Below are 213 nucleotides of genomic sequence, written 5' to 3' on the forward strand. Positions count from 1 at the left end.
GATGTATTTTCGGGTCAGCGCATATAAATGCAAAATCACTGCTTCAGGTGCAACGCCTGCAGAATTTGACCCTAGAGAGAAGCATCTCCTCATCCTTTACCACAGATATTTCTAGAAGGCAGAGGCTAATTTCAGGTTTGACGTGTCAAGGTTCGGAGAAGAGTCATTGACACAGCAGGTGCACTTACATATAACTGTCTAATTATACAGTGA

Source organism: Gallus gallus, chromosome 7 (genome assembly GCF_016699485.2).
Source record: "Gallus gallus isolate bGalGal1 chromosome 7, bGalGal1.mat.broiler.GRCg7b, whole genome shotgun sequence".
Classification (NCBI taxonomy): Eukaryota; Metazoa; Chordata; class Aves; order Galliformes; family Phasianidae; genus Gallus; species Gallus gallus.